The sequence below is a fragment of the Desmodus rotundus genome, chromosome 2 (assembly GCF_022682495.2).
Source record: "Desmodus rotundus isolate HL8 chromosome 2, HLdesRot8A.1, whole genome shotgun sequence".
Classification (NCBI taxonomy): domain Eukaryota; kingdom Metazoa; phylum Chordata; class Mammalia; order Chiroptera; family Phyllostomidae; genus Desmodus; species Desmodus rotundus.
The window spans coordinates 109,306,337-109,331,142 of NC_071388.1; the positions used below are offsets into that span (position 1 = coordinate 109,306,337).

At 40.2% G+C, this 24,806-nt stretch overlaps 1 pseudogene; it reads right to left on the bottom strand.

The window, feature by feature from the left end:
• Positions 1-288: 288 nt before the first annotated feature.
• LOC112313037 (keratin, type II cytoskeletal 8-like) overlaps positions 289-24,806 on the bottom strand; it is a 33,318-nt pseudogene continuing 8,800 nt past the window's right edge.

The window sequence follows — 24,806 nt, forward strand, 5'->3', positions numbered from 1 at the left end:
CCATCACCCATCGGCATCCAGATCCACTTCTTCTGCTTGGGTCTCATGGCCCCTCCATCATTCCTCTGAGGCAGAGTCTAACTCCCTGTGTCCCCCTCTTGGTGGGTGCAGTTTCTTCCCCCTTGTGTCCAGTTCCAAGTGAGGGCTCTTTCTGGTGTGAGTGGGCACCAGTTTCTGTTCCCCATGGACTCTAGCAGCAGAGGTCAAGTTTCCTCTGAGTGGCTTTGAAAGCCCCTTTCATTCAGTTTGGGGTGAGGAGTGTGGGAAACGTGCCACCCACTGCTGTAGTCACAGCCTTTGCAGCCCAAGCTGAAAGACAGTCTCATGTGAACGTCCCACTGCTTCAGTCACAGCTCCGCCGCACATAATTTGTAGTTCTTCATTGGACCCCCAGGAAGCCACATAGATGGCTGGAGCTAACACCAGGGCCAGGACAGGCCCACACTGGACCCCAGCAGTGGACATGGAGGGCTGCATCAGGGCTTGGTCACCCTGTCAGACAAGGATCAGAGCTGAGGGTAACCCAAACCCTGCCTGGAATGGCATGGGTGGCAGGGGGTCGGGGTGGCGGTTCCTGACAGCCACTTAGACCACCTGCTTTTTAAATTGCTAACTTAAGTGCACTGAGATCTGTATGTTGTTGAGACTTATTTGGTGGCCTACAGGATTTTTAAAAATGTTGCATGTACGCTTGCTGGGTGCAGGGCTTATGATATTCAACAGCACAAGTATGTTATTGTGCTTTTGAAAACATCTATATGCTTACTAAGGTTTGCTTAGCAATTATTAAAATTGGTATGTTAACAATTTTCACTATAATTATGGATTTATCACTTTTTGACTAATATATTTTGAGTTCAGGTTATTTATTAGGTGTATTGAAGTTAAGTATTGTTTTGTCTTCCTGGTGAACTATTCCGTTTGTTATTATGAAGTAAGTTTATTGAGCCCTCCAAGTACTTATGCTTGCATAATAAAAAATATTTCATTAAATATTTCATGTAACTATGAAATCCTAAGGAATATATACTAATACTATAAATTTGTTAGAAGATTTATGCCAAACCTGATATTGCTATAACCGCTTTGCTGAATCACTTATCAGAAAAAGTATACAGTCTTCTGCATCACTAGCCATCAGAGATGAAAATTAAAACCACAGTGAGATACCACTTCACACCAGTTAGAATGGCCATCATAAACACATCAACAAACAGCAAGTGCTGGAGAGGTTGTGGAGAAAAGGGAACCCTAGTGCACTATTGGTGGGAATGCAGACTGGTGTAGTCACTGTGGAAAACAGTATGGAATTTCCTCAGAAAACTAAAAGTGGAATTGCCTTTTGACCCAGCAACACCACTGCTGGGATTATACCCTAAGAACCCTGAAACACCAATTCAAGAGAACCTATGCACCCCAATGTTCATAGCAGCACAATTTACAATAGCCAAATGCTGGAAGCAACCTAATGCCTGTCAGTACATCAGTGGATCAAAAAATTGTGGTACATTTACACAATGGAATATTACACAGCAGAAAGAAAGAAAGAGCTCCTTCCCTTCATGACAGCATGGATGCATTGTATGTGCTAAGTGCATAAGCCAGGTGGTGAAAGGCAAATACCTTATGGTCTCACCTATAAGTGGAACATAATCAACAAAACAAACAAACAAACAAGCATAATATAACCAGAGTCATTGAAATAAAGAACAAACCAACAGTAAAACCAGGGGGTAGGGGTGAGAAGGGTAATGGGGGAAAATAGGGGAAGGGTTGTCAAGGAACATGTAAAAAGGACACATGGGCAAAGCCAAAGGAAGGTAGGTACGAGGGTGGAAGGCGGTGATGGGTGAGGTAGGGGACTGTGGAGGGGGTGAAAATGGAGACAACTGTACTTGAACAACAATAAAAATAAATAAATAACAATAATAAAAAATAGAAAGTATACAATTTTTAAATGGTTATCCTCTGAAAAACCAAATACTCAAACATAAGTGATTATTCAGCTTGAAAGTCGTGAAACAAATGCAAAATTTATTTTTTTAATAAAAAAAACATATTTATTGATTATGTTATTACAGTTGTCCCATTTCCCCTCCTTCACTCCATCCCACCCACCTCCTCCCTCCCACATTCCCCCTCTATAGTTCATGTCCATGGGTCATACTTATAACTTCTTTGGCTTCTACATTTCCTATACTATTCTTACCCTCCCCCTGTCTATTTTCCACCTACCATTTATGCTACTTATTCTCTACATCTTTCACCCCTCTCTCCCCCTTCCACTCCCCTGTTGATAACCCTCCACATGCTCTCCATTTCTGTGGTTCTGTTCCTGTTCTAGTTGTTTGCTTAGTTTGCTTTTGTTTTTGTTTTAGGTGTGGTTGTCAATAACTGTGAGTTTGCTGTCACTTTTACTGTTCATATTTTTTATCTTCTTTTTCTTAGATAAATCCCTTTAACATTTCACATAATAAGGGCTTGGTGATGATGAACTCCTTTAACTTGACCTTATCTGAGAAGCACTTTATCTGCCCTTCCATTTTAAATGATAGCTGTGCTGGATACAGTGATCTTGGATGTAGGTCCTTGCCTTTCATGACTTGGAATACTTCTTTACAGCCCCTTCTTGCCTGTAAGGTCTCTTTTGGGAAGTCAGCTGACAGTCTTATGGGAACTCCTTTGTAGGTATCTGTGTCCTCATCTCTTGCTGCTTCTAAGATTCTCTCCTTCTGTTTAATCTTGGCTGATGTAATTATGATGTGCCTTGGTGTGTTCCTCCTTGGGTCCAACTTCTTTGGAACTCTCTGAGCTTCCTGGACTTCCTGGAAGTCTATTTCTCTTGCCAGATTGGAGAAATTCTCCTTCATTATTTGTTCAAATAAGTTTTCAATTTTTTGTTCTTCCTCTTCTCCTTCTGGCACCCCTATAATTCAGATGTTGGAATGTTTTAAGATGTCCTGGAGGTTCCTAAGCCTGTCCTCATTCTTCTGAATTCTTGTTGCTTCATTCTTTTCTGGTTGGATATTTCTTTCTTTTTTCTGGTCCACACCGTTGATTTGAGTATCAGTTTCCTTTGCATCACTATTGGTTCCCTGTACATTTGTTTCTCTTGTCATAGCCTTCATTTTTTCATCTAATTTGTGACCAAATTCAACCAATTCTGTGAGCATCCTAATTACCAGTGTTTTGAACTGTGCATCTGACAGGTTGGCTATCTCTTCGTTGCTTAGCTGTATTATTTCTGGAGCTTTGATCTGTTCTTTCATTTGGGCCATTTTTTTTTTTGTCTTGGCACACCTGTTTTGTAAAGGGGTGGGCCTTAGGTGTTCACCCAGGTGGGGTAACATTGGTCGCTGTGCTGTGACGCTGTACATGGGGGAGGGGCCGAGAGGGAGCAATGGCACTTGCTCCACTCTCTGCCGGATTTCAGTCACTCCCTCTGCTATCCACAATCAAACTGGGTCCCTCTAGCGCTGATTCCTGAGTGAGTGGGCTAGTGCACGCTCTAGGCCCCTGTGAATCTCTCCAATAAACTCTCCTGTGAGGCTGGGAATTTCTCCTGCTGACCGGTCAACCCCCACAGGTGTTTTCAATCAGAGGTTTGAGGCTTTATTTCCCGGAGCTGGAGCCCTGGGTTGCGCAGTTTGTTTCACTACCCCACTGTTCCTCCCGGTTAAGCTGTGTGTGAGTGTGGGGTTGCGGGGTTTGCTGGAGATCGCACTGCCTGCCCCGTTCGTCCCACAATCCACCACGTCTCTGGGTCTGGCCACATTGCCGCGAGTCTGTCCACCCCAGCTGCCTGTCTCTGCCCCTCCTACTGGTCTGGATGAATGTTTCTTTATCTCCTTGGTTGTTGGATTTCCGTGCGGTTCAATTTTCTGTCAGTTCTGGTTGTTTTTTGTTTTTAAATTGTTGTCCTTCTTTTGGTTATGCGAGGAGGCTCAGTGTGTCCACCTACGCCTCCATCTTGTCCAGAACTCCGTTATTTTTTTATCGTTGTTCAGTTACAGTTGTCTGTATTTCCTCCCCACTGCTCACACTGACCCCAGCCAAGTGCCCCTCCTTCCTCTGTTTCTACCCTCCCCCTTGTTTTTCTCCATGTGTCCTTTATAGTAGTTCCTGAAAACCCTTCCCTCCATAACCCCTCCCACGTCCCCTCTGGTTACTGTCAGATTGTTCTTACTTTCAATGTCTCTGGTTATATTTTGCTTGCTTTTTTCTTTTGTTGATTATGTTCCAGTTAAAGGTGAGATCATATGGTATTTGTAACTCACTGCCTGGCTTATTTACCTTAGCATGATGCCCTCCAGTTCCATCCATGCTATGGCAAAGGGTAGGAGCTCCTTCTTTCTTTCTGCTGCATAGTATTCCATTGTGTAAATGTACTATAGTTTTCTGATCCATTCATTTACTGATGGGCACCTAGGTTGCTTCCAACACTTGGCTATTGTAAGTTGTGCTGCTATGAACATTGGGGTGCATAGGTTCTTTTGGATGGTTGTTTCAGGGTTCTTAGGATATAGTCCCAGCAATGGAATTGCTGGGTCAAAAGGCAGTTCAATGTTTAGTTTTCTGAGGAAATTCCATATTGTTTTCCACAGTGATTGCACCAGTCTACATTCCCACCAACAGTGCTCTAGGGTTCCCATTTTTCCACATCCTCCCCAGCACTTGTTGTTTGTTGATTTGTTTATGATGGCCATTCTGAATGGTGTGAGGTGGTATCTAATTGTTTTAATTTGCATCTCTCTGATGGCTAGTGATGCTGAGCATCTTTTCATATGTCACTGTGCCCTCTGTATTTCAACCTTGGAGAAGTGGCTGTTCAAGTTTGTTGCCCAATTTTTAAATTGGGTTGTTTGTCTTCCTGTAGTGGAGTCATGTGAGTTCTTTATATATTTTGGAGATCATATCCTTATCCGAGGTATCATTGGCAAATATGTTTTCTTGTATAGTTGGTTCTCTTTTCATTTTAATGTTGTTTTCTTTAGCCATGCAGAAGCTTTTTTATTCTATGAGGTCCCATTTGTTTTTTCTTTCCTTTATATCCCTTGCTTTAGGAGACATAGCAGTGAAGATGTTGCTGTGTGGAATGTCTGAGATTTTCCTGCCAATGTTTTCTTCTAGGACTTTTATGGTGTCACAGCTTATATTTAATTCTTTTATCCACCTTAAATCTGTTTTTCTGTATGGTGTAATTTGGTGATCCAGATTCATTTTTTTGCACGTAGCTGTCCATATTTCCCAACACCACTTGTTGAAGAGGCTATATTTGCTCCATTTAATGACCCTGACTTCTTTGTCAATTATTAATTGGCTGTAAAGATTTGGGTTTCTTTCTGGGCTCTCTGTTCTATTCCATTGTTCTATGTGCCTGTTTTTATGCAGTACCAGGCTGTCTTGATTACACTGGCCTTGTAATAGAGTTTGATATCAGGTATTGTGATCCCTTCTGCTTTATTCTTCTTTCTCAAAATTCCTGCAGCTGTTCGGGGTCATTTATGGTTCCATATGAATTTCTGAAATGTTTGTTCTGTATCTGTGAAATATGTCATGGGTACTCTAATAGGGATTGTATTGAATCTATAAATTGCTTTGGGTAGTATGGCCAATTTCATGATGTTAATTCTTCGAATCCATGAGCATAGTACATGCTTCCATTTGTTTGTGTTCTCCTTCATTTCGTTCTTCAGTATTGTGTAGTTTTCTGAGTACAGGTCTTTTGCCTCCTTGGTTAGGTTGATTCCTAGGTACTTTATTTTTCTTGTTGCTATATCAAAGAGGATTTTTTTCCTGATTTCTGTTTCTGCAGATTCATTGTTGGTGTACAGGAATGCCTTTGATTTCTGAGTATTGACTTTCTATACAGCTGTTTTGGCAAATTCACTTCTTAGGTCGAGTAGTTTTTTGGTGGAGGCTATAGGATTTTTCATGTACACTATCATGTCATCTGCAAACAGTGACAATTTCATTTCCTCCTTTCCAATTTGGATGCCCTTTATTTCTTTTTCTTGTCTGATTGCTGTGGCTAGGACTTCCAATACTATGTTGAATAGGAGTGGTGAGAGAGGGCATCCTTGTCTTGTTCCTGATCTTAGTGGGAAAGCTCTAAGTTTTTGTCTATTGAGTGTGATGTTGGCTGTAGGTCTCTCATATATGGCCTTTATTGTGTTGAAGAATGCTCCCTCTATTCCCACTTTGCTGAGTGTTTTTATCAGAAATGGGTGCCTTATCTTATCATATGCTTTTTCCACATCTATTGATATGATCATGTGAGTTTTGTCTTTGCTGTTGTTTATGTGAGGTATTATGTTTATTGATTTGCGAATATTGTACCATCCTTGCATCCCTGGGAGGAATCCCACTTGGTCATGGTGTATGATCTTTGTAATGTATTGCTGGATGCGGTTTGCCAATATTTTGTTGAGAATTTTAGCTTCTATGTTCATCAGCGATATTGGCCTGAAGTTTTCTTTCCTCGTTGTGTCTTTATCTGGTTTTGGGATTAGGATGATGCTGGCGTCATAAAAAGAGTTCGGAAGTCTTCCATCAGTTTGGATTTTTTCAAATAGTCTGTGAAGGGTAGGGGTTAGCTCTTCCTTAAAGGCTTTGTAGAGTTCTCCTGTGAAACCATCTGGTCCAGGGCTTTTGTGTGTTGGGAATTTTTTGATGACTGCTTCAATTTCGTCTGCTGTTATTGGTGTGTTCAGGTTTTCTGCTTCTTCTTCATTCAGTTTTGGAAGATTATATTTGTCTAGAAATGTGTCCATTTCACCTAGGTTTTCAGATTTCTTAGCATACAGTTCTTCGTAGTAATTTCTTACCATCCTTTGTATTTCTATGGTATCAGTTGTAATCTCTCCTCTTTCATTTCTAATTGTGTTTATTTGGATCCTCTCTCTTTTTTTTTTCTTGATGAGCCTACTTAAAGGCTTGTGGATTTTGTTTATCTTTTCAAAGAACCAGCTCCTGGATTCATTGATCCTTAGAATTGTGCTTTTAGTCTCTATGTCATTTAACTCTGCTCTGATCTTGGTTATTTCCTTCCTTCTGCTTGCTCTGGGCTGTCTTTGTTGTTGTTCCTGCAGTTCTTGTAGGCGTAGGGTTAGGTTGTTCGTTTGAAATGTTTCTATCTTCTTAAGGTAGGCCTGTAGTGCTATGAACTTCCCTCTCAGGACTGCCTTTGCTGTGTCCCATAGGTTTTCGGTTGTCGTGAGTTCATTTTCATTTGTTTCCAGAAAGTTTTTGATTTCTTCCCTAATCTTGTTCTTGACCCATTCATTGTTTAATAGCATGCTATTCAGTCTCCATGATTTTGAGTGTTTGGGGTTTTTTCCTTTGGGATTGGTTTGTAGTTTCAACCCTTCTGGTCAGAGAAAATGCTTGATATGATTTCAATTTTCCTGAATTTGTTGAGGCCTTTTTTTTATCCTATCATGTGGTCTATCCTTGGAAATGTTCCATGTACACTTGAAAAGAATGTGTATTTTGCTTCTTTGGGATGAAAAGCTCTATATGTATCAGTTAAGTCCATTTCATCTAGGGCATTTGTTCAGTGACACAATATGTTTGTTGATATTTTGTTTGTAAGACCTGTCCATTTTTGATAGTGGGGTGTTAAAGTCCCCTACTATAATTGTGTTGCTGTCAATATCTTTCTTGAAGTTCTCCAAGATTTTCTTAATGTATTTGGGTGCTCCTATGTTGGGTGCATATATATTTACAATGTGCATGTCTTCTTGATAGATTCTTCCTTTGAGTATTATGAAGTGACCTTCTGGGTCTCTCTTTATGGCCCTTCTTTGGAAGTCTATTTTGTCTGATATGAGTATTGCTATCCCTGCTTTTTTTTCCAGTTTCCTTGGAAAATTTGTTTCCAGCCCTTCACTTTCAGTCTGTGTAAGTCTTTTGTCCTGAGATGGGTCTCTTGTAGGCAGCATATGTGTGGGTCATGTTTTCTTATCCATTCAGCTATTCTATGTGTTTTGATTGGAGCATTTAATCCATTTACGTTTAAGGTTATAATTGATAGGTAGTTATTCATTGCCATTTTTTCCTACCTGTGTTCCTCTCTCTTTCTCTTTTCCTTCCTTTCCTTAAAGCACTCCCTTTAGCATCTCTTGCACAGCTGGTTTGGTGGAAGTGTATTCTTTTAGGCTTCTTTTGTCTGGGAAACTCTTTATTTGGCCTTCTATCTTGATTGAGAGTTTGCTGGGTAAAGTAGTCTTGCTTGCAGGCCTCTGGTTCTCATTACTTGGAATATTTTTTTGCCATTCTCTTCTGGCTTGGAGCGTTTCCATTGAGAAGTCAGTTGCTAGTCTTACTGGGGCTCCCTTGTATGTTACTTCCTGTTTCTCCCTTGCTGCCTCTAAGATCCTCTCTTTGTCTTGGAAATTTGCCATTTTAATTATGCTGTGTCTTGCAGTGGGCCTCTTTGGGTTCCTCTTGCTTGGGACTCTCTATGTTTCCTGGATTTGGGTGACTTTTTCTCTCCTCAGATTAGGGAAATTTTCCATCATTACTTTTTCAAACAGGTTTTCTATTCCTTGCTCTTCTTCTTCTCCTTCTGGTGTTCCTATTATAAAGATATTGTTACGTTTCATGTTATTCTGCATTTCCCTTATTACCACTTCGTTCTTTGTGAGCCTCTTTTCCTTTTCTTGCTCTTTCTGGGTGTTGTTTTCTACTTTGTTCTCCAGCTTGCTGATCCGATCCTCTGCTTCATCAAGTCTGCTTTTCATTCCTTCTACTGTGTTCTTCAATTCAGAAATTGTATTCTTCATTTCGTCTTGGCCCTTGTTGATAGTTTCTATTTCCTTTTTCATGTTGATATAGTTTGCAGTGAGTTCATTGTAGTTTCCCTGTAGTTTCTGGTAGTTCTCTTTGAGTTCAGAGCTTCCTGATGACCATTGCTTTGAACTCAGTATCTGATAGTTGAGTTGCCTCTTTTTCAGTGAGCATTCATTCTGAGGCTTCATCCTTTCCTTTCATTTGGGGATTGTTTCTTTGTCTTCCCATTGTTTGTGAGACTCTTCTTGTTAGCCTCTGCTTGTTAAATTGATCTATTCTGACTCCCTGAGTTTATTGTATGAAGTTCTATGGTAGAATGCCAGTGGGATTCTGTGGTGCTGTCTCCTTAATCTCCTGTGCTCACTAGTCTTGAGCTGACGTTTATGGGTGTAACACGGTCTAACTCTGGTCTTTTCAGCACTCCAGGTTTTGTTGTCTCACCTGTGGGAAAAAGAGGAAGGGGGTCAAGAAGAAAAAAAGAAGGGAAGGAGGGAAAAAGGGAATAGAAAAGGAAAGGAAGGAAGGAAGAAGGAATAAAGAAAGATCGGAGGCAATATAAGAAAGAATTTTAACCAAAATTAAAAGAACAGAATAAATAAAAGAAGGCAGGAAGAAGGAATATAAAAGGTAAAGGATGGAAAGAAGAAGGAATAAAAAAAGAAAGAAGGACAGAAATGAAGAAGAAATTCAGGGGGAAAGGAGGAAAGAAAAAAAAAAAGTCTTCTGCTGGCTTTAAACCGGTCAGGTTAGTTCTGCTGGTCTTCCTGTCTGTGGAACGGGAGGGGGTGGTTGGAAGGATTGGTTTCAGTTTTCTCCCTTCCTGAGCCACACTCTTCACTGTTATTCAGCCTTCAGTCCCGTTCCTCCGGGTCCTTCTGCTCCCCACTAGGCCTTTAGTTCACCACCTATGCTGTCCTTGAGTTGCACCAATTAGGGGCAACTCACATTCCACCTTCTTGGTCTTTGCTGTCTTAGATGCTAGGGACTCTCGGTGCTGCTATGGGGTAGTTCAGCCCCCTAGTGTGTCGATTCTTTCCGGGGAATGCAGTGTCCCCTAGTCCTGCAGCTCCCCTCTGCTGGGCGTTCTGCCTTCCTCCTAGCGAGCCAGTAGGCCCTGCCGGGTTCTGTGCGTAAGGGCTAGGTAGGAGTTTTTCAGAACCGGTGCTTTTGGGTGTGGTCGCCTGCAGGCAGCCAGGCTGTTGATTGGGTTGTGTGGCCAATCTTGGCTTTTAGCCTGGGTTGGCTGCCAATCCCCGCTTTGGGTCTGTGCGCGGGGGCAGCCAGCCACTGATCTGGTAGAGCACCCACCCGAGGTTTCAGGTGTGGGTGCCCAGCCGGGGTTTTAGGTGTGCGCGCTCACCCAGGCGCTTTTTGTCCGTGCGCCCAGGCATCCAGGCTGCTTATCAGGGCGTGCGCTCACCTGGAGTTTCAGTTGTGGGCCCCCAGTCCGCTAATCTGGGTCCCTGCCAGCCAGGCTTCAGATGAGCGCTGGGGCTGCTTATCCTGCGTTCACAGTCTATGGTCTAAGGGGGGAGGGGCGCCAGAGGCCTTGGCTGCTACGGAGAGTTCTCTAACTAGCTGCTGAGTGCCTCTATTTTCTTTTCCTTTTTGAGAAATTCTTCCTATTCAGGCCCCGCTGGTCCAAACAAGCACCTGGCTGCTCACACAGCCCAGCCTTGCTCTCTCTCAAGAATCCTGCCGCAGACCCTGCGCCCAGGCCAGGGCTTCAGCCACCCTGGTCCCTGCACTGGTGCCAGGGACCTTATTGTCCTTAAGTGCTCTTCTTACCATCTGATCTTTCAATGTCCTCTATCTTTGGTCTCCGATCTTCATATATGCTGGAATACTGTTGGCTGTTCGCTCTGTTCCTCAGATCAGCTAGGTATTTCATTGGCGTTGAGAGGAAGTGGACTCTGCTCCCACCTATCTTGCCGCCATCTTCTCCCTCATCTTGCAAATTTTATTACATAGTAATAAAAATAGCAATAAACCCATAATAATAAAAACAGCATATTAATGGCATAAACACAGACACAGAGGTCAATGGAACAGAATAGAGAGCCCAGAAATAAACCCACACTTGCATAGCCCATTCATGTTTGACAGAGGAAACAAACAAACACAATGTGGTAAAGATAGTTTATTCAATAAATGGTGTTGGGAAAATTGGACAGATACATGCAGAAAATTGAAACAGGACCTTCTTACACTGAGCACATGAACAACCTCAAAGTGAATTAAAGACCTAAATGTTGGACCCAAAACCATAAAAATCATAGAAGAAATCATAGGCAACAAAATTTTGGATATTGCTCATAACAATATTTTATTGCATGTATCTCTGAGGCAAGGGAAAGTAAAGCAAAAATAAACAAATGGGACTACATCAAACTAAAAAGTTTTTGCACAGCAAAGTAAAACTGCAACAACATAAACAGACAACACACAGAATGGGAGAACATTTTCACTGATACATATGATAAGTGGTTAATATCCCAGATTTATAAAGAACTCATACAACTAAACACCAAAATAAAAATCCAATTAAAAACTGGGCAAAGGACCTGAATAGACACTTCTCCAAAGAGGGCATACAGATGGCCAACAGACATATGAAAAGATGCTCAATGTGACTAATCATCAGAGAAATGCAAATTAAAACCACAATGAGATACCATGTCACACTTGTCAGAATACCTATAGTCGATAAATCAATAAACAGCAAGGACTGGTGAAGATGTGGAGGAAGGGGAACACTTGTGCAGTGTTGGTGGGAATGCAGAGTGTTGCAGCCACTGTGGAAAGCAGTATGGAGATACCTAAAAAAATTAAAAATGGATCTGCCTTTTGACCCAGTGATCCCACTTCTGGTAATATATTCAAAGGAACTCAAAACACTAATTTGAGAGTAAATAAGCACCCTTATGTTCATTGCAGCGTTATTTACAACTACCAAGATATGGAAGCAGCCTGAGTGTCCATCAGTGGATGAGGGGATAAAACTATGGGACATTTACACAATGAGATACTACTCAGCCATAAAAATGAAGAAAATTTTATCCTTTGTAACAGTATGGATGGACCTGGAGAGTATGATGCTAAGTAAAATAACCCTATCAGAGAAAGACAAATACCATATGGTTTCACTCATATGTGGAATTTAACGAACAGAGAGAATTAAGAAGCAAAATAGAGACAGACTCAAAAATGTAGAGCAGGATGGCAGCTAAGGGATGGGGAATACTATGGGGTGGATGTATTGAGCAAGAAAGAAAAAGGACTCATGGACATGGACAAGAGTGTGGTGATTGTTGGGGTTAGGAAGACATGAGGGAACTAAATGGTAATGGAAAAAATACAATAAAAAAAAGTAAAGAAAAAAAAAATAAAGTCTTGCCCCAGGGACAAGTACACCAGGAAAAAAAGTTAAGAAAAAACTTTGAAAATATATAGTAAAGGAATTTTTTAGGCAGATGGCGGCGAGATGGGTGGGAGCGGAGTCCACTTCCCCTCAGCACCAGTGAAACACCTAGCTGATCTGAGGAACAGAGTGAACAGCCAATGGTATTCCAGCATATATGAAGATCGGAGACCAAAGATAGAGGACATTGAAAGATCTGATGGTGAGACAATAAAACCTGGAGTGCTGAAAAGACCAGAATTAGACTGTGTTAGACACGTGTTAAACGTCAGCTCAAGATCAGTTAGCACAGGAGATTCAGGAGACAGCACCACAGAATCCCATTGGCATTCTACCATAGAACTTCATACCATAAACCCAGGGAGTCAGAATAGATGAATTTAACAAGCAGAGGCTAACAAGAAGAGTCTCACAAACAATGGGAAGACAAAGAAACAATCCCCAAATGAAAGGAAAGGATGAAGCCTCAGAATGAATGCTCACTGAAAAAGAGGCAACTCAACTATCAGATACTGAGTTCAAAGCAATGGTTATCAGGAAGCCCACTGAGCTCACAGAGAACTACCAGAAACTACAGGGAAACTACAATGAACTCACTGCAAATTATATCAATGTGAAAAAGGAAATAGAAGAATACAATTTCTGAATTGAAGAACACAGTAGAAGGAATGAAAAGCAGACTTGATGAAGCAGAGGATCGGATCAGCGAGCTGGAGGACAAAGTAGAAAAAAACACCCAGACAGATCAAGAAAAGGAAAAGAGGCTCAGAAAGAATGAAGAGGGATTAAGGGAAATGCAGGACAACATGAAACGTAACATTATCCATGTAATAGCAATACCAGAAGGAGAAGAAGAAGAGCAAGGGGTAGAAAACCTGTTTGAAAAAGTAATGATGGAAAATTTCCCTAATCTGAGGAGAGAAAAAGTCACCCAAATTCAGGAAACACAGAGAGTCCCAAGCAAGAGGAACCCAAAGAGGCCCACTGCAAGACACATCATAATTAAAATGGCAAAATTCCAAGACAGAGAGGATCTTAGAGGCAGCAAGGGAGAAACAGGAAGTAACATACAAGGGATCCCCAGTAAGGCTAGCAACTGACTTCTCAATGGAAACGCTCCAAGCCAGAAGAGAATGGCAAAAAATATTCCAAGTAATGAAAACCAGAGGTCTGTAACCAAGACTACTTTACCCAGCAAGGCTCTCAATCAAGATAGAAGGCCAAATAAAGAGTTTCCCAGACAAAAGAAGTCTAAAAGAATACACTTCCACCAAATCAGCTCTGCAAGAGATGCTAAAGGGACTGCTTTAAGGAAAGGAAGGAAAAGAGAAAGAGAGAGGAACACAGGTAGGAAAAAATGGCAATGAATAACTACCTATCAATTATAACCTTAAACGTAAATGGATTAAATGCTCCAATCAAAACACATAGAATAGCTGAATGGATAAGAAAACATGACCCACACATATGCTGCCTACAAGAGACCCATCTCAGGACAAAAGACCTACAGAGACTGAAAGTGAAGAGCTGGAAACAAATTTTCCAAGCAAACGGACAGGAAAAAAAGCAGGAATAGCAATAATCATTTCAGACAAAATAGACTTCCTAAGAAGGGCCTTAAAGAGAGACCCAGAAGGTCACTTCATAATAGTCAAAGGAAGAATCCAGCAAGAAGACATAAACATTGTAAATATATATGCTCTCAACATAGGAGCATCCAAATACATAAAGAAAATCTTGGAGGAGTTCAAGAAAGATATTGACAGCAATACAACGATAGTAAGGCACTTTAACACCCCAAAGTCAAAAATAGACAGATCTTCCAAACAAAATTTCAAGAATGATATTGTGTCACTGAACAAATGCCCTAGATGAAATGGACTTAACTGATACATATAGAGCTTTTCATCCCAAAGAAGCAAAATACACATTCTTTTCAAGTGTACATGGAACATTTCCAAAGATAGACCACATGACATGACAAAAAAAAAGCCTCAACAAATTCAGGAAAATTGAAATCATATCAAGCATTTTCTCTGACCAGAAGGGTTGAAACTACAAACCAATCCCAAAGGAAAAAACCCCAAACACTCAAAATCATGGAGACTGAATAGCATGCTATTAAACAATGAATGGGTCAAGAACAAGATTAGGGAAGAAATCAAAAACTTTCTGGAAACAAATGAAAATGAACTCACGACAACCGAAAACCTATGGGACACAGCAAAGGCAGTCCTGAGAGGGAAGTTCATAGCACTACAGGCCTACCTTAAGAAGATAGAAACATTTCAAACAAACAACCTAACCCTACGCCTACAAGAACTGCAGGAACAACAACAAAGACAGCCCAGAGCAAGCAGAAGGAAGGAAATAACCAAGATCAGAGCAGAGTTAAATGACATAGAGACTAAAAGCACAATTCTAAGGATCAATGAATCCAGGAGCTGGTTCTTTGAAAAGATAAACAGAATCGACAAGACTTTAGGTAGGGTCATCAAGAAAAAAAGAGAGGATCCAAATAAACACAATTAGAAATGAAAGAGGAGAGATTACAACTGGTACCATAGAAATACAAAGGATGGTAAGAAATTCCTACGAAGAACTGTATGCCAAGAAATTTGAAAACCTAGGTGAAATGGACACACTTCTAGAAAAATATAATCTTCCAAAACTGAATGAAGAAGAAGCAGAAAACCTGAACAGACCAATAACAGCAGACAAAATTGAAGCAGTCATCAAAAAACTCCAAACACACAAAAGCCCTGCACTAGATGGTTTCACAGGAGAATTCTACAAAGCCTTTAAGGAAGAGCTAACCCCTACCCTTCACAGACTATTTGAAAAAATCCAAACTGATGGAAGACTTCCGAACTCTTTTTATGAAGCCAGCGTCATCCTAATCCCAAAAGCAGATACAGACACAGCAAAGAAAGAAAACTTCAGGCCAATATTGCTGATGAACATAGATGCTAAAATTCTCAACAAAATATTGGCAAACCGCATCCAGCAATACATTAAAAAGATCATACACCATGACCAAGTGGGATTCATCCCAGGGTTGCAAGGATGGTACAATATTTGCAAATCAATAAACATAATACCTCACATAAACAACAGCAAAGACAAAACTCACATGATCATATCAACAGATGCAGAAAAGCATTTGATAAGATACAGCATCTATTTGTGATAAAATTACTCAGCAAAGTGGGAATAGAGGGAGGATTCCTCAACACAATAAAGGCCATATATGAGAGACCTACAGCCAACATCACACTCAATGGACAAAAACTTAGAGCTTTCCCACTAAGATCAGGAACAAGACAAGGATGCCCTCTCTCACCACTCCTATTCAACATAGTATTGGAAGTCCTAGCCACAGCAATCAGACAAGAAAAAGCAATAAAAGGCATCCAAATTGGAAAGGAGGAAATGAAACTGTCACTGTTTGCAGATGACATGATAGTGTACATGGAAAATCCTATAGACTCCACCAAAAAACTACTCGACCTATTAAATGAATTTGGCAAGACAGCTGTATACAAAGTCAATACTCAGAAATCAAAGGCATTCCTGTATACCAACAACGAAGCTGCAGAAAGAGAAATCAGGAAAAAAAATCCCATTTGATATAGCAACAAGAAAAATAAAGTACCTAGGAATCAACCTAACCAAGGAGGCAAAAGACCTGTACTCAGAAAACTACACAACACTGAAGAAAGAAATTAAGGAAGACACAAACAAATGGAAGCATGTACCATGCTCATGGATTGGAAGAATGAACATCATCAAAATGGCCATACTACCCAAAGCAATTTATAGATTTAATGCAATCCCTATTAGAGTTCCTATGACAGGTTTCACAGATATAGAACAAACATTTTAGAAATTTATATGGAACCGTAAATGACCCTGAATAGCTGCAGCCATTTTGAGAAAGAAGAAGAAATACCTGATATCAAAGTTTATGACAAGGCCACTGGAATCAAAACAGGCTAGTATTGGCATAAAATCAGGCACACATGGACCAATGGAACAGAACAGAGAGCCCAAAAAGAAACTCAAGTCTCTATGGTCAATTAATATTTGACAAAGGAGGCAGGAGCATAAAATGGAGCAAAAACAGCCTCTTCAACAGATGGTGTTGGGAGATCTGCACAGCTACATGCAAAAAAATGAAACTCGATCACCAACTTACGTCATACAGAAAAATAAACTCAAGATGGATAAAAGACTTACTTATAAGTCGTAACACCATAAAAGTCCTAGAGGAAAACATTGGCAGGAAAATTTCAGACATTCCATGCAGCAATATCCTCACAGACATGTCCCCTAAAGCAAGGGACATAAAGGAAAGACTAAACAAATGGGACCTCATCAAAATAAAAAGCTTCTGCATGGCTAAAGAAAACAGCACCAAATTACAAAGAGAACCAACAGTATGGGAAAACGTATTTGCCGATGATACCTCAGACAAGGGCCTGATCTCCAAAATCTATAAAGAACTCACACGACTGCACTCCAGGAAGACAAACAACCCAATTAAAAAATGGGCAAAGGAGATGAACAGACACTTCTCCAAGGAAGACATACAGAGGGCCCAGAGACATATGAAAAGATTTTTGGCATCACTAGCCATCAGAGAGATGGAAATTAAAACCACAATGAGGTACCATCTCACACCAGTCAGAGTGGCCAACATAAACAAATCCACAAACAAATGTTGGAGAGGATGCGGAGAAAAGGGTACCCTAGTGCACTGTTGGTGGGAATGCAGACTGGTGAGGCCACTGTGGAAAACAGTATGCAATTTCCTCAGAAAACTAAAAATGGAACTGCATTTTGACCCAGCAATTCCACTGCTGGGATTATACCCTAAGAACCCTGAAACACCAATCCAAAAGAACCTGTGCACCCCAATGTTCATAGCGGCACAATTTACAATAGCCAAGTACTGGAAGCAACCTAAGTGTCCATCAGCAAACAAGTGGATCCAAAAACTATGGTATATTTACACCATGGAATTCTACACAGGAGAGAGAAAGAAGGAGCTTATACCCTTTGCAACAGCATGGATGAAACTGGAGAGCATTATGCTAAGTGATATAAGCCAGACGGTGAGGGACAAATACCATATGATCTCACTTTAAGTGAAACATAATCAATAGAAGAAAAAAGCAAACAAAATATAACCAGACATTGAAGTTAAGAACAATCTAACAATGGTCAGGGGGGAGTGGGGAGGGGACAGTGAGGAGAGGGGATTACAGGAAGTACTATAAAGGACACATGGACCAAATCAAGGGGGAGGGTGGAGGTGGGGGAGAGCGGGGGGTTCAGCTGGGGTGGGGTGGAGGAATGGGGAGAAAAGGCACACAACTGTAATTGAATAACAATAAAAATTTTGTTTAAAAAATATTCTTTTAATGTAAAAGAAGTCAGTAGCAGAGAACAGAAGAAGAAAAATTCTTAAAAATATAGAAAACAAAAAATAAATGACAGACGTAATTCCAACCATATCAATAACGAAGTGTAAATATATAATTGTGTGATAAAATTAAAAAAAAGAAAAGATCCAACTATATGCTAGCTACAGGAGACAAGCAGTAGATTTTCAGATGCAATTGATTAAAAGTTAAAGAATGGCAAAAGATATATGATACAAAAATAGGGAAAAATAGCAAAAATAGGGAAAATAGAGTGACTTTATATTAGACAAAATACCTTTAAAAAGTGCTACTAGGGACATTTTAAAATGATCAAAGGGTCAATTCAGCAGCAAAAGTTAACAATTGTAAACATATATTCACCTTACTGCAGAGCCCCTAAATACACAAAGCATGGCATAATTTAAGGAAGAATTAGACAATTCAGAAGTAATAATTGGTAACTGTATATAATTTAATAATGATAGGAGTATGCAGAAAATCAACAAATGGAAGACTTAAATATAACTTTAAATCAACTTGAACAGACATGTCTATAACAGACATCTATCCATTTTGTATTGATCTATCTGTATTTATATCTATCTATCGTCTATCTATCATCATCATCATCTACTGTCTATCAACAGTAGAGTATGCAGTCTTCTGAAGTGTGCATGAAACATTCTGAAGAACTGACCATGTGCTAGGCCATAAAGCAAAACTATATAAATTTTATAATGTTTAAATAATACAAAGTGCATTCTGTCACCACAATGGTATAAAATTGTAAACAAATAACATAAAGAAATTTGAGTAATTCACAAAGATGTGGTATTACCAAGCTCCTAAATACCTGATGGATCAAAAAAGAAATCACAATGGATATTAGAAAATGCTTTGATATAAATGAAATAAAGATAAAACATAAAAATAGTTATAGAATTCAGCTAGAGCAGAGCTTACAGAGAAATTTATAGGTGTCAAGCCCTATGTTAAAAAACAAGGAAGATCTAAAATCAATAACCTAAACTCTCACTTTAAGACAATAGAAAAAGAACAAATGAAACTTAAAGCAAGCAAAAGAAAGGGGATAATAAAAAATAAAGTGAAGATGAATGAAATAGGGAACGGAAAAGCAATAAGAAAATCAATCACACCAAAAGTTAGCCTTTTAAGAGGATCATCAAAGTGAATAAATCTACCTACTTTGGCCAAGAAAAAAAAATAAAGTCAACTAACAAAAATCATAAATAAAATAAGGAATGTCACTATTGACTTTACAGAAATAAAAAAGGTTATAAAAGAATACTATGAACAATTGTATGCCAATAAATAAGATAACAAATGAAATGGGCAATATTTTAGACAGCTCCCCACACTGAAGTCTAGAGATCACAGTTCCATCTTAAAAGAGATGCTTGAAGTCATGCCTGGAAGTTATCATATTTGTACCATATTTCAGTCCAGTTTCATAGTGTTATTTTAAATATGTTATTCAGTGACAGTGTAGTGTCATGTTAAAAAGAGAATGACTTGACTCTTCAGTTTGTATATCATGTCCCAAATGTCCCACACCACTTTTTGACCTTTGGTCTCTGTGCTGTAGTGAAATCATTGGTTTTGCACCTGAGTAAAATAAAATGGTTGGGAAAAGGTGGATTTCAGTTGTTCATCTGGAAAAAGACATGTAGCTTATGATTACTTCAATAGCTTTATTAACTCTGTGTTTCATGTACTCACAACCGTAAGCCTACTTTTGCCAACCCCTGTAAACCCAGTAGAACCAGCTCCTGGATTTATTGATTTTTAAAATTGTGCTTTTAGTCTCTATGTCATTTAATTCTGCTCTGACATTGGTTATTTCCTTCCTTTGACTTGCTCTCTACTGTCTTTGTTGTTGTTCTTCAAATTCTTGTACATGTAGGGTTAGGTTGTTTATTTGAAATGTTTCGACTTTTTTTAGGTAGGCCTGTATCTCTATGAACTTCCCTCTCAGGAATGCCTTCGCTGTGTCCCATGAGTTTTGGATTGTCATGAGTTCATTTTCATTTGATTTCAGACACTTTTTGATTTCTTCCTTAATTTCATTCTTTTTTATTCTATTTTATTTATTTTAAATTTTAATTTTAATTGTTATTCAATTACAGTTGTGTGCCTTTTCTCCCCATCCCTCCACCCCACCCCAGCTGAACCCCCTCCCTCCCTGTCCTCCACCCTCCCCCTTGATTTTGTCCATGTGACCTTTATAGTAAAACATTTTTTAACTGTTGTTCAAGTACAGTTTTCTGGTTTTCCCCCCCAATTCTCCCCATCCCCCAGCGCTCCCCTGTTTCCAACCCCCCTTGTTATTTTCCATGTGTCCTTAAAATTGTTCCTTCAAACCCTTCACCTTTTTTTCCCTATAATCCTCTCTACTCTCCCCTCTGGTCACTGTCAGCTTGTTCTCAAATTCAATATCTTTGATTATATTTTGCTTGCTTGTTCTTTTTGTTGATTAGGTTCCTGTTAAGGGTGAGGTCATATGGTATTTGTCTTTCACCATCTGGCTTATTTCAGTTAGCATAATGCTCTCCAGTTCTATCCATGCTGTCTCAAAGGGTAGGAGCTCCTTCTTACTTTCTGCTGCATGGAATTCCATTGTGTAAATGTACCATACTTTTTTGATCCATTTATTTACTGATGGGCACTTAGGTTGCTTCCAGCACTTGGCTATTGTAAATTGTGTGGCTATGAACACTTAATCTCATTCTTGACCCATTCATTGTTTAATAGTATGTTATTCAATCTCCATGAATTTGAGTGTTTTGGGGTTTTTTTCCTTGAGGTTGGTTTCTAGTTAGTTCCATGTGGTTGGGGAAAATGCGTGATATGATTTCAATTTTCTTGAATTTGTTGAGGCTTGCTTTGTATCCTCTCATGTGGTCTATCTTTGAAATGTCCCATATGCATTTTAAAATAATATGTATTTTGCTTCTTTTGGATGAAAGGTTCTATATATATCAGTTAACTGAATTTGATCTAGGGCATCTTTCAATACCACAATACCTTTGTTGATATTTTGTTTGGAAGGTGTATCCATTTTTGACAGCGGGCTGTTAAAATCCGTAACTATAATTTTGTTGCTGTCTATACCTTTCTTGAAGTCCTCCAAAATTTTCTTTATGTATTTGGGTGCTCACATGTTGGGTGCATATGCATTTACAATGTTTATGTCTTCTTGATGGATTCTTACCTTGAGTATTATCAAGTGACCTTCTGAGTTTCTTTTTATGGCTCCCTTTTTGAAGTCTATTTTGTCTGATGAGTATTGCCACCCCAGCTTTTTTTTCCTTTCCATTGCTTGGAATAATTTTTTCCAGCCCTTCACTTTCAGTCTGTGTAGGTCTTTTGTTCTGAGGTGGGTCTCTTAAAGGCAGCATAGGTGGGACATGATTTTTTATCTATTCAGTGATTCTATGTCTTTTGATAGAACATTTAATCCATTTACTTTTAAGTTTATTATTGAAAGACAATTATTCATTGCCATTATTTTGTACCTGTGTTCCTATCTAGCATCTCTTTAGCATCTCTTGCAATGCTGGTTTGGAGGCGGTGTATTCTTTGAGGCTTCTTTTGTCTGGGAAACTCATTTCACCTTCCATTTTATTTGAGAGACTTACTGGATAGAGTAGTCTTGGTTGTAGGCCTTTGTTTTTCATTTCTTGGAATATTTCTTGCCTTTCTCTTCTGGTTAGAGCATTTCCATTGAGAAGTCAGCTGCTTGTCTTATTGGGGCTCCCTTGTATGTTACTTCTTGTTTCTCCCTTGCTGCCTTCAAGATTCTCGCTTTGTCTTGGGATTTTGTCACTTGAATGATGATGTGTCTTGAAGTGGGCCTCTTTGGGTTCCTCTTGATTGGGACTCTCTGTTTCCTGGATTTGTGTGATTTTTTCTGTTATCAAATCAGGGAAGTTTTCCATCATTACTTTTTCAGACAGGTTTTCCATCCCTTGCTCTTCTTCTCCTTCTGGTATCACTATCATATGGATATCATTATGTTTTATGTTGTTCTGCAGTTCCCTTAACATTTCTTCTTTCTTTCTAAGTCTGTTTTCATTTTCTTGCTCTTTCTGGGTGTTTATTTATTTATATTTTTACCTTGTTCTCAAGCTTGCTGATTTGATCCTTTGCTTCATATAGCCTGCTTTTGATTGTCTCTATTGTGTTCTTCAATTCAGAAACTGTATTCTTCATTTCCTCTTGGCCCTTGTTGATAGTTTCTATTTCCTTGTTCATGTTGATGCAGTCTGAAGTGAGTTCATTATAGTTTTCCTATAGTTTTTGGTAATTCTCTGTGAGCTCAGTGAGCTTCCTGATAACCATTACTTTGAACTCAGTATCTGATAGTTGAGTTGCCTCTTTTTCAGTGAGCATTCTTTCTGAGGCTTCCTCCTTTCCATTCATTTGGTGATTGTTTCTTTGTCTTCCCATTGCTTGTGAGACTCTTCTTGTTACCCTCTGCTTCTTGAACTGATCTGTTCTGACTCCCTGGGTTTATGGTGTGAACTTCTATGGTAGGAGACCTGTGAGATTCAGTAGGTTAGTCTCCTTGATCTCCTGAGGTTGCTGCTCTTGGGCTGTCATTTATGTTGTCTCTCTGTATATCTTTGGATTTTGATTGTTTTTGGTTCTTTCTTTGGTGGGTCCTTCCCTTCAGCTAGTTAATTGAGGGTTACTCTGTCCACCACATCTTGTATTCTCTTATTCAGGTGTGGACAGGTTGTGCTGAAGCTGATTCTTCTGTCTGTCCGAAGTTTTGAAGCTTCTCTCCTACTTTTGTTGAGTTGTTTGTTCTCGGTAATTTTTCTACCATTTAATTATAATTCCAGATTGGTTCTGGGTGGAGGTTAGTTTGGATACCACCCAGTCCTTCACCTTCTTCCTTAATTAGCTATGGTGGTTCCTTTGTTGGTGGGTTCTCTCTTCCAGCAGGTATCCTGTTGTTCACAGCTCCCACCCACACTTTTGTGTGATCTGTTGGAGAGGGAAGGTAAAATGGATTAAATCAGTGGGAGTGTATTCTATGGGACCTAAATTATCAACCCATAGAGAAAGGTTAGTAGATCTTTTGGGTAATTATAGTGTTAACTGATATTTCATCCAACTAGTCACTTTTAAGATGGGTTGGAAAAAAGATAAGACTCTTGTTGCGTGGGAAGGATTTTGAGTTGGAACCAGAAAACAATGAGCTTGCGGGAGGTCAGATTATGAGATATAGAGAGAGTAAAGGATAGAAAATAGGTGTGGGATAGAGAACCAAGATGGCAGCGTAGGTAGACACACTGCGCCTCCTTGCACAACCAGAACTGACAGAAAATCGAACGGCAAGGGGGTCCGACACCAAGGAAATACAAAATAAACATTCATCCAGACCGGTAGGAGGGGTGGAGACGGGCAGCTGGGGTGGAGAGGACTCGCGTGGCTGTGGCGGGCCTGAGACTGGCGCAGGCAGTCTGACCACTAGTGGCCCCTGCAGCCCCACATTGGCACACAGATAAACCGAGAGGGCCGGACTCAGAGTGGCGGAGAACAAGGCAGGCTGAGCAGTGGGTAGCACCCTGCGACCACACATTCATGCACAGATAAACTGGACAAACGGCGGGGAGCTAGGCAGACTGCACAACCCAGGGCTCCAGCTCTGGGAAATAAAACCTCAAACCTCTGACTGAAAATGCCCGTGGGGGTTGGGGCAGCAGCAGGAGAGACTCCCAGCCTCACAGGAGAGGTCGTTGGAGAGACCCGCAGGGGCCTAGGGCGTGCACAAGCCGACCCACTCGGGAACCAGCACCAGAGGGGCCCAGCTTGATTGTGGGTAGTGGAGTGAAATATTGAAATCCAGTGGGGAGTGGAGCAAGCGCCATTGCTCCCTCTTGGCCCCTCCCCCACGTACAGTGTCACAACACAGCGACCAGCGTAACCCCGCCCCGGTGAACACCTAAGGCTCCGCCCCTTAAAGTAACAGACGCACCAAGACAAAAAAAAAAAACAAAATGGCCCAAATGACAGAACACTTCAAAGCTCCAGAAAAAATACAACTAAGCAAGGAAGAGATAGCCAACCTATCGGATGCACAGTTCAAAACACTGGTTATCAAGATGCTCACAGAATTGGTTGAATGTATTCGAAAACCAGATGAAAAAATGAAGCCTATGCTAAGAGAAACAAAGGAAAATGTACAGGGAACCAATAGTGATGCGAAGGGAACTGGGACTCAAATCAATGGTGTGGACCAGAAGGAAGAAAGGAACATCCAACCAGAAAAGAATGAAGAAACAAGAATTGGGAAAAATGAGGAGAGGCTTAGGAACCTCCAGGACATCCTGAAACGTTCCAACATCCAAATTATAGGGGTGCCAGAAGGAGAAGAGGAAGAACAAAAAATTGAAAACTTATTTGAACAAATATTGAAGGAGAACTTCCCCAGTCTGGCAAAGGAAATAGACTTCCAGGAAGTCCAGGAAGCTCAGAGAGCCCCAAAGAAGCTGGACCCAAGGAGGAACACACCAAGGCACATCATCATTACATTACCCAAGATTAAACGCAAGGACCTACATCCAAGATTACTGTATCCAGCAAAGCTATCATTTAGAATGGAAGGGAAGATAAAGTGCTTCTCAGATAAGGTCAAGTTAAAGAAGTTCATCATCACTAAACCCTTATTATATGAAATGTCAAAGGGATTTATCTAAGAAAAAGAAGATCAAAAATAGGAACAGTAAAAATGACAGCAAACTCACAGTTATTAACCACCACACCTAAAACAAAAACAAGAGCAAACTAGGCAAACAACTAGAACAGGAACCGAACCATAGAGATGGAGATCACATGGAGGGTTGTCAATAGGGGAGTGGGAGGGGGAGAGGGGGGGAAAGGTACAGAGAATAAGTAGCATAGATGATAGGTGGAAAATAGACAGGGGGAGGGTAAAAATAGTGTAGGAAATGTAGAAGCCAAAGAACTTATAAGTATGACCCATGGACATGAACTATAGGGGGGAATGTGGGAGGGAGGGGGTAGGCAGGATGGAGTGGAGTGGGGGGGGAAATGGGACAACTGTAATAGCATAATCAATAAATATATTAAAAAAAAAGAAAGAAAATAGGTGTGGTGTGCAAGAGAAGAGT